This window comes from Camelus ferus, chromosome X (assembly GCF_009834535.1).
Source record: "Camelus ferus isolate YT-003-E chromosome X, BCGSAC_Cfer_1.0, whole genome shotgun sequence".
Lineage (NCBI taxonomy): Eukaryota > Metazoa > Chordata > Mammalia > Artiodactyla > Camelidae > Camelus > Camelus ferus.
In genome coordinates, this window is record NC_045732.1 from 57,572,836 (window position 1) to 57,586,066 (window position 13,231).

General features: G+C 32.5%; 1 long non-coding RNA gene across 1 annotated transcript; it reads left to right on the top strand.

Annotated features, from left to right (window-relative positions):
- The first annotated feature begins 326 nt into the window (after positions 1-326).
- Positions 327-11,431, top strand: LOC116662076. Its single transcript, XR_004318070.1, has 3 exons — positions 327-337; positions 2,790-2,793; positions 11,270-11,431. It is a non-coding gene; the product is annotated as an uncharacterized LOC116662076 (long non-coding RNA).
- Positions 11,432-13,231: the final 1,800 nt, after the last annotated feature.

The following is a 13,231-nucleotide window of genomic DNA, read 5'->3' on the forward strand; positions in this document are numbered from 1 at the left end:
CTGAGACCCTCTTACCTGGCCAATAAATGATGCCTATTCTGAACCTGGCCATAACCTTCTTTTTCATTAGATGTTGAATACTGGGTAGCTCCTAACAGGACCCAAACAATTTATGGAACAAGTTTATGACCTTGGCTCTCCCTAGGTTGGTTAGGAAGATGCGTAATTGGTTTCCCTTGAGCTGAAGGTCACCTACAGGTAGCCTTAGAAACAGCCCCTATCAATCTGTTTTTAATGTGAACATGCTGGTTTCCATCAGTTTTCCAATACTATGACCATTTGGCCATGATATTTGTTAATTCATGAAACATAAAGAGTCAGATTTCTGCTCTTCCCAGTTTAGGAAAAATGCTAGGAAAACAGTTTGGTTCAGGAGGATTTTAGCTTAAATCTTTGCTAATGACATTGTTGGTACCACTGGCAAATTTAATTACAGTTTGAGAAACTTATAAGATGATAGTTTCTTGCCTTTCATGTTGTGTGTCACCTACTTGTACTAAGTTAACAATGTCTAAATGACTTGAAACTCTAGATTTCATTTATAGTTGTTTATAAAATAATGGGCATATGCAATTGGCTTAAGTCTCTTATTGGACAATGTAGAATTGTCAGTCCTTGCTGAGCTTTCTGCTAGTATAATCTCTCCAGAATGAGAAAACCAGGCTATTAGGACCAGTTATTGATGGACATGATGGACCCAGAGCAAGCAAGCAACCACTCTGACATCACGGGACCAAATATTTCCTCACCTAATGCTATCATAAGGTTAATGGTCAAAAGAGGTAAACTGTGAAATAAAATTCATATTTTATGGTAAGACAAGAAAAATTTAAACATAAAAATTTTTATCTGCTCTTTGGCATCTTCTCTCCCCACTACTGGGCATCACGTATCTGTATTATGCATTGACCAAACCTTCCCATTGGCAGAAATACCTGCTCAGCCATAAAGAGCAACATTCTCCTAGCACCAACAAAACAACTCCTTACAAAGTAACATTTCTTCTTAACCTTCCAAGGGGATATGATGGCCCATGACCCACTACTTGATTGTATGCTTAGATCTGGATTGTGTAAACTGTCAGTAATATGTCATATAATGTACAGCCCTCTGTCTCAGAAATCTTATATAACTGTACTTTGACTTTTAATGCTTGGTACAGTTCTCAGAGCTTTCTGAGAAGCTGTTCCCAAGTTATAATCCTTAATATGTCTCAGATAAAATTTTCCATTTCTTTCTTAGCTCAACTGATTAATTTTTCATTGAAAATAATCAATGAAATTAAATAATGTTTCAAAATACTCCTTGAGGTCAATAAAAATTTATTTAGAAATATGACATTCTAAGATTTTTATGTAGAAGATAATCTGATTATTCTTAGGTTTGAAGAAGAAAATATTAAATAGTTGATAAGTATTTTAATGAAAACTTTAAAGTATCCTAATTATTTCAGATGATAATGAATTTGATCAAGCAAATCTAACTTAAAACCCAGTTTCTAAAGTGTTTAATTGTAGTTATTTTGTCTACAAAATATAGCTCTCCCAAAATAAGTCCTCAAATATAACATAGAAAATACTAGAATTAAAATGTTTAATATGGATAAAATATTTTGGAAATTTCCCCAATGTATATCTTTTCCCATAGAAAAGAGGAAATCTTTGTAAAAATTCAGTCGATATTCAAATGTCACATTATATTATTTGCTACTCACCCAGCCTGAAGACTTTTTTACTGGGCACAAAGAGAATGCGTTAGGTAATTTTAAAACATGAGAAAGACAGTCTTTAAAATAATTACCATAAATACTTTAAAATAAACAAACAATGAGAAGTGTGAAAAATGTTTGTTGTGTACCTTAACATGGTACAACTGGTGGAAGTAGAGATTAATAAAAGAGGACTGACTCTCTCTATATATATTTTATGTAAGGTTATTAGGATTACTGATGTGATGAATGTGGTATGTGAAAGGAAATAAAGAAGCAAAGATAATTAATAATACATTTTTATAATCTGATAGAATTAGATCTCCCTCATCACTCCTCATTTTAAAAATGTTTAGCTCTTCTCACTTATTTATTTTTTTAAAATAAATTTTAGAATCCTTTTGTTATATTTCCTGCAAATTATTTTGATACTTTTTTTGAGATTCCATAGAGTAGGTGAGTCCAGAATAAAATAAGTATAATCTTTGAAGACAAATGCTCTAAAATATTTGTGTTACTGTTCCAATACTGAGATTCCAGTTCATTTCTAGTCCCTTCTGTATCTGTTTTAGAATTTTATATGTTTACCTAAATTTCCATATCTCATATTAATAATTTCAAAACCAATATATTCATTTAAATTTAAAACAACAAACAATACTGATTGGTGAGGATGCATTACTATATGTACCAAGTCAAAATCACAGTGGAGGATTTAAATAAATAAAGTAGAGAATTGGTGGAACTAATATAAACTGAAATTTATTATGTGCCAAGCATGTTGCTACCTCTTTTTGATACATCATATCATTTAATCTTTACAAGCATTTGGGGATAATATTGTTAACCAGATTCTATTGATAAGGAAACTGAGGCTGAAAAACTTATATTATCCCAAGACCTATAACTAGAGAGGAAAAGAATATAAATTCACTGATAGAATATTACATTTAGGATAGCATCTCCCAATTGATCTGTTACCTGGAATAAATTGTGTACTTTCCCCAAATCTAGGTAAAAACACTGGACTTGTATTAGCCAATCAAAACCAATTTTCATGACAGCTAGTATCTCACTAAAGTCTGGTAATGTGCTTTAAATGTTATATTGAATGAGTAAACACATCCATAGGTCATGTGTCCCAATCGGTAAAATGGGAAAAAATACCACATTTCTCAGAAAAAAAATATTGTGAAGATGAAACACAGTATTTTAGAGAGGCAGTATATCAAAATGCTTAAAAAAGGTGGATTCTGGATACAGAAAAATCAAATCTAGCTCTGACACTTACAACTGAGTATCATTTTTACTTTAACTCTCAATTCCTTATTTCTGAAAGAATGGAATGAGAGTATTTACATTAATGGATTGTTAAGGCAATTAAATGAAATAACACTTATAAGCCACTTAGCCTAATGTCTGGTGTAAAATAAGAGTAAAACAAATATGTCACCAGTATTAATAGTACTAATGCAATAGTAGTAGTACTAGCAGCAGTAGCAGTGGGGATGTAAAAATTTTGTGGACAGTCTGATACATTGTTAGGTATAAATTGTGAGGAACAAGACTGCTTATGAATAAAATTTAAACACTCCACAGTTATAATTCAAAGTATATTATACAAAGATGGATTTGAAGTTATACTCAAAATTTGAGATTATCTGCAAAATTAAAGCTTACATTGACTCTAAATGGATATTTCTGAAGGTTTTACAAGTCATAAAAACTATACAATTTAATTAACAGATCATCTACTAGAATTGTGGGTAACTAAGCAACTGTGCTTGGATAATTGATTTCCAATGAGAACATAATTTTTAAACATAACCTTCTGGCACCTTTTATACCATATTTTTGGAGAATAAATTTATTTTATTTCCAATAATGTTTGAAAAATAATTATGTCCAGGTAGTGTTTTTATTAGATTTTGAATATGGAAACCTACCTTTCATATATAAATGGGCAGAGCTGTCTATTATTTGAAAAGTTGTATGCTCATTTCAAATTCAGAATTACATCCAGTATTAGTGCTTTTGTAGGTATAGGTGCTAATCATTTTAAATAGCAACATAATTATCAAGTTACATATGCAACTTGGGTGAATTGTCCATTAAAAATAATTAAATATTTGGTAATACAATGAATTGCATGTAGCCTGTGTCCTAGACATTGATCTTGCCAATTAGATGAAGGTGGATTGGGAGACCATTTAAAAACTGTCCTCTTAATTTCCAGTGATGTTCTTTGATTACTTCACGTAGAGATTTTATGAGCTATATCTTAAAGCACAATTTTTATTTCTCCCAATTGTGTTTTGTATGAAATGTTTCTATAACAATGACATAATGAAAATATACATTTAGAAATGCTAATCACAAAATACATTTTCCCTCAGTAAAAGTGCAGCTAAAATTCAATTCCTGAAAAGCAACTTTCCTCCTGGTTTGTACTGATTAATTGGTATATTTGAAATTACACTGCATTCTTTATCTTAACTATGGTCGGAGAATATTAAGGACTAGGATGCTGAAAACAATAATAAAACAGAAAAAGTAAAAATATTAAGCTGAATTAGAGGTAATATTTGACTTTTACCCTTGCTTTGCAACTGCTTTTTGTCTATGATAAATTATTTGCTGAATAGCCAAAGGCATATCTGAAGCTGTTATACATTGCAAATCCAAAGGCAAACTGTGTAATTGCAGACTACATAGTGGCCACAAGGCAGTATGGCACAGTGTTGTGGACAAGAGTTGCAGAAGTTCCCAGAAAGAAAATGACTGGAGTTCAAGAATTAGGTTCTCATGTGAACTAGGAAGAGGGTAAAGATATAGATTAATTTTTTATGCTCCTACATTAAGTATGCTTTTTCAGTCACTTAAAAATAGTACAACAGTAAAATATGGAACAAAGACAAACTCAGTAAAATCAGGAGAATTTAAGGAAGGGGGATCAATTAGATGAATAGAAACTACAAAGTAAGATGACAGAAATAAATCTCAATATAGCAGTTATAATAATAAATATAAATGAGCTAATGCTCCCGTTACCAAAATATTGCTAGAGAGTCTATCAAAAAATTCAGTTAAAGCTTGTTTACAAAAGATACCATTGTGGGAGTTCCTGTATGAGCATTTTGGAATTTATTCTTGTGTGTGTCTCCTAACTTTAGCCGTGAATTGATCATGTCATTTCCTCAGCTCTAAAAGGCATTCAATTAGCATCATTTCACTGGCCAAAATTGTTATAGATAATATAATTTGCCATAGACTTCTGCCTTGAAGGTGAATGTGACATTTGACATTTTGTCAAATTACTAGTGTATTCTTCTATACCTATATTAATGCTTCAGGACAGGTGAAAGAGATTAATATAGAAACATAAAGGGAAGCCACCAGATTTCTAAGAAACATCAGTATGGTTAATGGGATTTGTTTTAACCAGCTAAGTTCAGGACGCTTAGAGAGCATGACTTAGAGAACATACTGAAGTTTGGCCTCATTCTGCCACCTAAAATTTTGCTGGTAAGAGTTTTGAAATAAAAATATTTTAGCCAAAGCCAAGGGGGTTGGACTATGCAAGTAGGAATTAACATAGCAGGCTTGATCTTTTAAAGAACCTACTTAGCCTACTTATACTGCTGTTCTTTGGCTGTCATTTGGGAAATTGGTTATTTGAAGTTTTTCCATACCAGTAAGGTTGTTTTGGCTGCCTATAGCACTAAACAACTGCTTTAATTTGGGGAATTGGAATTTTGGTGGTTGTATCTGATAGAATGCCTAAATGACCAGCCCCTATCAAAATCCTTAGGCATTGAATTTCTAATGGGTTTCCCTGGCCAGAAACATTGCACATATATTACTGCGGTTTTTTTTTTTTTTGTTGTCGTTGAAGAAAAGATCACACTCAAGCATGTTCCTTCAGAGGAGAAAGAAAATGTAAGAATTCTGAATATCTCCAGAATCTGAATGATCTGTCCTTATCCCTTGATGACCAATATAATATGCTACAAACAGTTCCTGATTTACAATTTTAACTTAACAATTTGACTTACAATTTTTTAACTTTATGATGGTGTATAGGTGCTGCACATTTAGTAGAAACTGTACTTTGAACTTTGAATTTTTTTCTGGGTTAAAGATACGTGGTATGATTCTCTTTCACGATGCTGGGCAGTGGCAGTAAGCTGCAGCTCCCAGTCAGCCATGTAATCACAAGGGTAAACTACTGATACAATTAAAACCATTCTGTTTTTCACTTTTACTATGAAATTCAATAAATTACACTAGATATTCAACCCTTTATTAGAAAATAAGTTTTGTGTTAGATGATTTTGGCTAACTGTAAGCTAATGTGAGTGTTCTGAGTGTGTTTAAGGTAGGCTATGCTATGATGCTGAGTAGGTTTTTTTATCAAATACTTTTTTGACTTACAATATTTTAAAATTATGATGGGTTTATGGGGATATAACCCAATCATAAGTTGAAGAAAATCTATATGAATACAATTACATCTGGCTCCTTTGAGCTCTAGTGAATCACTGAATGTGGGGGTCGCCATGGGATCCATGACACATGAACAAATGTGAAAATGATGTAGACTTCCTATTGGAAAATATATAAGCAAAACCAAAATGAATCCATCTTTAAAACACTAAAAACAATTTATATTTAGTTTTATATACATCAAAAATCTTTTCAAAATGAGCAAAATGGTGAATAGGAAAATCCAAGTTCTTGTTCTCCTGTAGAAACATCAGAAAAACAACTAGAAACTGGCCCAGTTAACATTATAGAAAATCTAGGGGTAAGAGTCAAAGTGTACAGCAATCATGCAATTATGAAAAAGCCACTTTCAAAACATCATGAAATTATATGTAGTTTTTATTTTTTTCCTACCCCACCCTTCCATGTCATTGTGTGATCTGATCTGAAGCAGGCAGCAACTCAGATCCCAATTCCTTTTCTTGAACAGGAGGGAGGAGAGCAGGCATTATTTATAATGTTCTAACCTGTCTAGGCTCTGTGTGAAGGACTGGTCTCTTTCCTAACTAACTCAGATTCCAGGTTGGAAAGAGTAACTGTAACAGCTTCCAGTTGTGAAAAATAAAGGGATATAAAAGGGCTGAAGATGCCTGGGGCAAGAGATTACAGGTGGGACCATATAGTAGAGGGATAGACATACAACTGAGGAAAAGCTGGAGTAAGACTCATTGAGACATTTAGACATTAAAAAGCAGCTATATACACAATGGTATGAAAAAAGCCAAAAACAAGCAGGCAGGAAGCATGCTCAGAAAAGAGCTGAGAAAACATTAATCTTTCATATTGGAGTATTTCTAGGCTCAGAGCAAGTCCACCTAATTGGAGACTATGCCAGCACATAGATAATCTGCAAAGATTTGATGAGATTGATGTTTTTTCAAATGCCCAATTTTGAACAAAAAATAATAGGCATACAAAGAAAAAGTAGTGCAGGTCTCATTCAAAGAAAATTAATTTTCAGAAACTATTCCTTAGAAGGCAGATTTACTAGATAAAAACTTTAAAACAACTAGCTAAATTATGCTCAATAAGCTATAAAGAAAAACATAGACAAAGAACTAAAAAGAAATTAAGAAAATGACATATGAACAGAATGAGATTATTAGCAAAAAATTACAAAAAGGACCCAAACAGAAGCTTAGAAGTTGAAAAATATAATAATTTAATTGAACAGTTAGTTCTAACAGTTTTTTTGGTGGAATATTTAGGAATCCTGTCATCAGCAAAGAGACAATTTTCTTCTAGCTTCCCATTTAGATGTCTGTCATTTCTTTTGCTTGAATAATTGCCCTGGCTAGGACTTCCAGTAATTGACTGAATAGAAGTGACAACAGTGGGTATCCTTCTAATGTTTCTGATATTAGAAAAAAAGCTTTCAGCTTTTCACTATCTACTATGCTGTTAGCTGTAGGCTTATTGCATATGGTCTTTATTTTACTGAGGCATATTCCTTCTATATCTAATTTCTGTAGACTTTTTATTATGGCAATATGTTGTATTTTGTCAAATGCTTTTTCTGCATCTGTTGAGATAATTATATAATTTTTATCCTCTGTTAATGTGGTATATCACATTTCCTGATTTGCATAGGTTCAACTATCCTTGCATCCAAGACATAAATCCAACTTGATTGTGATTTATGATAAACATGGTTTAATGTTTTATTGAATATGAATTGCTAGTATTTCACTGAGGATTATGCATCCATATTCATCAGGGATATTGGCCTGTATTTTCTTTTCTTGCAGTGTCCCTGTTTGGCTTTGTTATTGAGGAAATACTGGCCTCATAAGATGAGTTTGGAAATTTTCCTTCCTCTCTCAATTTTTGGAAGATTTTCAGAAAGACTGATACTATTTCATCTTGAAATATTTAGTGGAATTCACCTGTAAGGTCGTCTTACCCTGTACTTTTCTTTGCTGGGAGGTTTTTCATTAAGGATTCATCTACTTACTATTGATCTTTCATATTTTCCATTTCTTCATGATTCAGTTATGGTAGGTTGTATGTTTCTAGAATTTTATCCATTATTTCTGACTTATCAATTAATATGTCTCCTCTTTCATTTCTAATTTTGTTTGAATCTTTTCCCCTTGATTAGTCTGCTGAAAATTTATCAAATTTTTTATCTTTTCAGAAAACAAACTCAGATATTTTCTTCATAGTCTCTATTTTATTTATTTCTGCCCTCATCTTCATTATTTTCTTTCTTCTGCTCACCTTGGGTTTAGTTTGGTTTTCTTGTTATTTGAGGTGTAAAGTTACATTGTTTGAGGTTTTTTTCTTTATGTATGTGTTTAAAATTGCAAAGTTTCTCAGAACTGATTTTCCTGCATCCCCTAAGTTTGGTATTTTGGACTTCCATTTTCCTTATCTCAAGACACTTTTAAATTTCCCTTTAGATTTCTTCTTTGAAAACCCCATTGGTTTTCAGGGGTGTATTATTTAATTTCCATGTCTTTGTGAATTTTTCAATTTTCTTTGTGTTATTTTAGTTTCATACTACTTTGGTAAGAAAAGATACTTTGTATGATTGCAATCTTCTTAAATTTGCCAAGACCTGTTTTGTGGCCCAATATATGATCTGTTATGGAGAATGTTCCATGAGTGCCTGAGAAAAATGTGTATTTTGGTAGATGGAATGATATGTGTATATTAGGTCCATTGGGTTTACAGTATTATCAAGTCCACTGTTTTCTTATTCATTTTCTGTCTGAATAATCTATCCAGTGTGGACACTGGGTCATTGAAGTCCCCTGCAATTATTATATTGCTGTCTATTTCTTCCTTCAGTTTTGTTAATATATGCTTTAAATATATAGGTGTTCCAATGTTGAGTGTATACATATTTACAATTTTTATATCCTCTTGATGAATTGACCCTTTTATCAGTATATAATGATCTTCTTTGTCTCTTGTTACAATTTAGACTTTTGTCTGATATAGTTTAGGACTTCTGATCTCTTTTGATTTCAATTTGCAAAGAATATCTTTTTCCATCGCTTCACTTTGAGTCTGTCTGTGTCATTGTAGATGATATGAGACTTTTGTAGATAGCAAGTGATTGTGTCTATTTTGTATCCATTCAGCCACTTATTGTTTTTTTATTGGAGAGTTTAATCCATTTACATTTAAAATTGTTTGATAGGTAAGGCCCATAATGGCATCTTACTGTTTACTGATTGTTTTGTAGTTCTCTTTTGTTTCTTTATTCTTCTCTTCCTGTCTTCTTTTGTGAATTGATGATTTTCTGTAGTGATATTATTTGATTCCCTTCTCTTTATCTTTTATGTATCTACTGTACATTTTTTCTTTGTGGTTATCATATTACATACATAAGACCTATAGTTATAGCAATCTGCTTTAAACTGACAACAAATTAGCTTCAATCACATACAAAATTTCTACCCTTTTACTCTCTCCCACATATGTTTTTCATGTCACAATTTACATATTTTATATTGTACATAAATTATTATATTTTATATTGTTTATGCATTATTGTAGCTATAATTATTTTAATACCTTTTTCCTTTAACCTTTATAACTATAGATAAAAGTCATTAAAACACCACTATATTACAGTAATAGAATATTCTAAATTTGTGTACTTACCTTTACTGGTGTGTTTTATATTTTCATGTTACTAATTAGACACATTTTCTTCAGCTTGCATAGCTTCTTTTAGCATTTCTTATAAGGCATGTCTAGTGATGATGAAATTTTTTAGTTTTCTTTTTCTAGGAAATTTTTTTCTCTCTCATTCATTTTTGAAGGATGGCTTTATTGGATAAAGTATTCTTGTTTGGCAGTTATTCTTTTTTTTTCTTTCAGCACTTTAAGCATTTCATCCCACTCTATACTGACCTATAAGGTTACTGCTGAGAAATTGACTGATATCCTAATGGAGGTTCCCTTATATGTGAGGAATTTTCTCTTGCTGATTTTAAAATTCTCTCCTTGTCTTTAATTTTACACAATTTTATTATAGTGTATCTTAGAGAAATTCTCTTTGGGTTGAAACAGTTTGGGTACCTATGAACTTCATGAATTGAATATCTTTATATCTCCCAAGATATTGGGAATTTTATAGCCAATATTTCTTTAAATGTTTTTTTTTTGGTCCTTTCTTCCTCTCATCTCTTTCTGGGACTTTCATAATATATAAGTTGCTTCTCTTGATGGCATCTTATCATTCACATAGGCTTTCTTCACTCTTCTTTCCTTTTTTTTTCTTTGATTGCCTCTTACTAGATAATTTCAAATGACCTATGTTTGACAGATTATTCTGAATAATCGAGTCTACTGTTGATGCTTTTTATTGCATTTTTCATTTCATTCATTGTATTCTTCATATTCAGAATTTCTGCTTGGTATTTTTTTTATGATTTATATCTCTGTTCAACTTCTCATTTTGTTCATGTGTAGTCTTCTTGATTTCAATGAATATCCTTTTTGTGTTTTTCTTGAAGCTCACTGGGCTTTGTTAAAACAACTATCTTGAATTCTTCATTGGAAAAATTGCAGACCTTTATTTCCTTGGAGTTGGTTTCTAGCAAAGAATTATATTTATTTGGTAGTGTAATGTTTCCTTGATTTTTTATGTCCCGTGAAGCCTTAAACTACTGCCTTTGCATCTGAGGAATGAGCCACCTCCTCCAGTCCTTGCTGACTGGTTTGGGGAAAATAAAAGCCTCATGTCAGCCCTGCTAGGTATTCCGAGGCTTTGTCAAAACTTTCTTATGGGCTCTCCTACTCCACATTACTTGCTCCCTCTTGGGGCAAAATTCTTAAGCTTGCATGCCTTCTATTGATCCACCCAAGACAGACCAAGTCTGGCAGCTTACATTTTACTTTCTCTAGGGCACTGACAAATGCTCAAATTTGTAGTTTCTCCCAGGTTTGTAGACTCAGGCTGGCCTTCTTCACATACTCACTAACTATCTGGAAAATCTCACAATTACCACCTTTGTGGACATGCATAGGTAGCTGGCCATGGCATGGAGAGTGTGTGAGTGAGTTGAGCTGAGGTTTGAGTATGCCTGTGGGCTATTTGAAGGGAGCTGCAGGCAAGGGACCTCCAGCAGCTCATGTGTAGGCCTCCCGATGGAGTCCATGAGGCAGCTAGTAAGATCTATGTCCCTTTGGTATCTTCTATTCTGAACCCTGACTGCTTTTTTCCACACTGTTCACCACCCACCAGCCATGCAGCTCATAACTCAGTATTCTAGATGGGTCAAGAGAAAAATGAAACACTTTGGCTGTGTCCTGCACAGTTAGGGATGCCGGCAATTACACACTTTTCCTCACAGAGGAAATTACCTGCTGAGAAGCTCTCTTGGCACTGAGCTGTGCTATGTTAGGGAGGTGTGACAAAGGCAAAGTAAAACTGTTTTTTTTTTGTACCATCTTCAATGTATCTAATGATGATCTTTTTGGTCCAGTGGAGTCCTGGAACATTTATGCTGGACTCCTGTACTTCCATAAAGGTACTGTCATTCATGGCTGTTTGTCAAAATTAGTGCTCTTTAAGGGGAAGATAAAAGAAAACTCCTATTCCACAATCTTGCTGGTTTCACTCCTCTAAATTAATTTTTGCTAACTAAAATATATCTGGGAAATCCTCAGATATTTGAAAATTAATTTATAAAAAATTATAGGTCAGATAAAAGTCCAGGGAGAAGAAAATAATATATTTTAAAAAACAATTAATACTGACCACACAATATCTTTGAGGTGGCTGAGACACCTCTACAAGAAAAAGTATAGCTTTAGATAACCACATTAGATAATAAATATGTGTAAATCAATTGTCAAAACTTTCACAGTGGTTGTCTCCATAGAAAATGCTAAGGAATAGATTTTTAAAATTAAAAACTTTTAAAATTCATGGAAATAGTAAGTGAGTTTAGCAACGTTCCAGAATAGACTGTCAGTATATAATATCAATAAACTTCTATACAATAACATTGAAAAATTACAATTTAAATTTTAAAAATTATAATAGTACCAAAATCTAATAAAGTACTTGTAGGGTCTATATGCTGGAAATTGTAAAGCACTCATGAAAGGAAATAAAGGACTTATATAAATGAAGAAGTATGCTCTGCTATGGATTAAAAAAAAAAAAACAAAGTAAAAATGTAAATTTTCTTTAAATTTATCTTTAGATATTTAGTAGGTAGAATAGTTACCCCCACCAAAAAAAGATGGACACATCCTAGTCCCCAGAACTTGTGAATATATTTTCTCCCATAGTGAAAGAAAGTTTGCAAATGGATTAAGAATCTTGAGATGGGGAGCTTATCTCGGATTATCCATGTAGGTCCAGTGTAATTACAAGATTCCTTATAAATGAAAGAGAGAGGAAGGAGCATTAGAGTTATCTTATCTGCCATTGCTGCCTCTGAAGTTGGAAGGAGACAATGAGTCAAGGAATAAATGCAGACTCTAGGAACCAGGAAAGCTAAGAAAACAAAATGGTCCATAGGGCCTCCAGAAGTGATGCAATCTTGATGACTTCTTGGTTTTAGCCCAGGGAGACCTATTGTGGACTTCTGTCTTCCAGGATTTTAAGATAATAGATTCATGTTGTTTTATGTCATTAGGTTTGTAGTAATTTGTTACAGAAGCAATAGAAAACTAATACAAGATTAATAGAGTATTTATCAAATCCCAGTGCTATATTTTATAGATAAATATAAGTTGATTTTAAAATTTATATGTAAATGCAAAAGAACTGGGATATTCATAAACATTTTGAACAAGAAGAATAAAGTTAGAAGAATCACAATAATCAATTTTAAGGCTTAGTATAAACCTACAATAAACAATACAATGTGTTGTATTGGTAAAGGTATAGACACATAGATAAATAGACAGAATAGGGCCCATACAAATATGGTCAACTGAGTTTGACAAAAGTGCAAAGGTAATTAAATGAAAAAGGGATAGCCTTTTCAACAAATGGTTTTGGAT